The sequence below is a fragment of the Cryptomeria japonica genome, chromosome 9 (assembly GCF_030272615.1).
Source record: "Cryptomeria japonica chromosome 9, Sugi_1.0, whole genome shotgun sequence".
Lineage (NCBI taxonomy): Eukaryota > Viridiplantae > Streptophyta > Pinopsida > Cupressales > Cupressaceae > Cryptomeria > Cryptomeria japonica.
The window spans coordinates 589876145-589879318 of record NC_081413.1 but is presented as its reverse complement, the minus strand read 5'-3'; positions in this window follow the sequence as shown (position 1 = coordinate 589879318).

The following is a 3174-nucleotide window of genomic DNA, read 5'->3' as shown; positions in this document are numbered from 1 at the left end:
TTTTAAATTTAATTAAATATAATTAATTCTAAAAATCTCTTTTTCGGGTGGAATTTTAAAATGATTAAATAGACTAAAAAAAAAACCAGAAAAGTGACACGAATATGGTGACGTGCCAGAAAAATGGTAGAAGTCGTGGGACCCACTACATCTTAAAATAGGTACCATCGACCATTGGATGAACAAAGATCAACGGCTAGGGTGGATTTCGGCCCGAATGTGGGAAGCGAACACCTTTCTGAGAACTTCACCCAGAATTGGACATTTTAAATTTAATTAAATATAATTAATTCTAAAAATCTCTTTTTCGGGCAGAATTTTAAAATGATTAAATAGACTAAAAAAAAACTAGAAAAGTGACATGAGTATGGTGACGTGCCAAAAAAATGGCAGAAGTCGTGGGACCCACTACATCTTAAAATAGGTACCATCGACCATTGGATGAACAAAGATCAACGGCTAGGGTGGATTTTGGCCCGAATGTGGGAAGTGAACACATTTGGGAGAACTTCACCTGGAATTGGACATTTTAAATGTAATTAAATACAATTAAGTCTATAAAGCTCTTTTTCAGGCAGAGGTTTAAAATGATTAAATAGACTAAAAATCAAACTGGAAAAGTGACACGAGTATGGTGACGTGCCTGAAAACTGGCAAAAGTGATGGGACCCATGACAACTGACAATAGGTACCATCGTCCGTTGGATGAGCAAAGATCAACGGCTTAGGGTGGATTTCGGCCCGAATGTGGGAAGTGAACACATTTGGGAGAACATCGCCCGAAATTGAAACATTTTAAATTTAATTAAATTTATAAGTAAGTCTGTAAAGCACTTTTTTAGACGAAAGTTTAAAATTATTAAATAGACTTAAAAAACACACTCGTAAAGTCACAACAGGTTCCTTGGTCCCTCGTCCATTGGATGAGCAAAGATCAACGACTTAGGGTGGATTTCGCCTCGAATGTGGGAAGTGAACACATTTGGGAGAACTTCGCCTGGAATTGAACATATTACATTGAATGCCCTCAGAAATTCAAAATTTATACTGAAGTATTGAATGTTTTGTCCTTCGACATCAAATAGTTATTAATAATAATTAATAAAATTACAACATGATTCTTAATGTCCTCGGAATTTATACTGAAGTAATGAATGTTTAGTCCTTCGGCATCGAATAGTTATTAATAGTAATTAATAAAATTACAACATGATTCTTGATATTTTGCCCTTTAGGTTTTACTTTTCTATTTTTTAGAGTTTTCAGAATAAGAGACTCATAAATCATAATCGTCTTTCATTTCTTGGATAAATCGAGGGAGATTTAGAAATAGCTACTAGATTGAGGAATGCAAGTTGCAATAGAGACTGTCTGCCCAATCTAATGAAATAGAAATTCTAATTTTCAGGTAAAATCTAGAACACCTACATCCCACCTTTTTTGCTTTTGGTAATCTCGTGGTCCAATTTGAGGGTTAGCATTTTCAGGTTTTTATCTAGCTGCCTAGCATTATTTTGAATTATTAACAATAGTAGTGATGGGGAAAATGGGAAGCAGTAGTTCAACAAGAAGCCAAGTGAAAAACAAAATGTACCTTAACCTAACCAAACTGGTTAAAACACCAGGTTTCACTGATGAATACCATGATATTTATGACCCTGCTATCCATGGTGAAAAGCGTATCATATATATTAGATAGACATTGTCTAGTAAGGCGGAAGATGCATCCAGGGCAAAATTTACTGTTATCAACCCAATGTTACAACAAAAAACAAATAAAATCACATCGTGGGATGTTGGATTGGGAAGCATGGTGTTACCTGAAGTATTCCTTTGCCCTGATTTTGTCATGGTCTGCACCGAAAATTATAATGAAGATAAAAAAGCAATTGTCAATAAAAATACAAAAGAGGAAATTCTATCCATAAACGAGGGAGAATTTGCTCGTTTGTTGAACCTAGGATTTGAAGCCCAAAATTCAAATGTCCAAATTGACCTTGAAAAGCTGGCAGGGAATTATGAGAGTTTTGATCCAAGTTGTAGAGATTCATTTATCAAAGGTCTAATAAAGATTGGTACTAGTATTGTGTTGGATCAGAATCATAAGCCTCCTTATGATTCTAAAATTTTTGTTCCATGGGTTGAGGATACTATTTCCTTGCTGTCATTTTGCCTAGGATTGGAAAATGATAGGGAAGTGGGTGCAAGCCTTCTTGAAATGATTTATAATATCCATTGTGCAAGTCAGCTAGTAAGATGTAATTTTATTGATCACATTGTAAAATCCATGCAAAAATGATTACTTATGATCAAAAAAGGTTCCTGTAAGACATTTAGGTTCTCATCCTACTTGTGCTATCTCCTTCTATCCAAGTATTGTGCAATATTTGAGACCAACAAGCTTCAAATTGTGAGCTATAAGATTGATGAGAAGACTGGGAAGAGAACAGACTGTCCAATATATGATTGGACCCCAAAGATAAGGATGCATGATAACAGAAAGAACTACAACCATTTTGTAGACTTCTTTTTAGCACCAATGTATAATGAAATTACAAGCACTCCAATGCCTAGGTTGCCTATGTCTTGTAGAGATTGCATTCAACTCAGAAGTCAAATAGAATTGGCTAACTGGTTCTTCATGGAAGAATTAATTATGTTAAGGTTTTACAGATCAGCAGTAAAACTATACAGACTTCCAATATATGTGACAGAGAGGGTATTTGCATTAGAGTATGTACGACAATTGGAGAGCATAGATAGGCACTTCCATGGTCAGAAAAAGAAGAGCATATTTCCTTCCTTGCCTTTCTCATGTGGAGGGTTCACATTTGAGAGAAAAGCATTCATTGTGGCACATGATTTCTTGACAGTTTTTAACCTTGGTGACGAGGGTCTCTGGCAGTATGATCCAATTGGTGTAGTTCAAGCAAGGCTTAAGAAAAATGGGAACTCTTCAATGTTATGTCAACATGAAAGTAGACCATTTCTAGAAAAGCTTAGAAACAAGGACTCCTGGGATGAGGTTAAAAAAGAGATGGAGAAAATTGCAGTTGACAATAACATTTCAACAGAAGAAATTTCATCACAAATTATGGAGGGCCAGGGCATCCAAAATAGGAGGTCCTACAATTTCTACATAAAATCTGCTAATCCATCTAAGAAAACTATTCC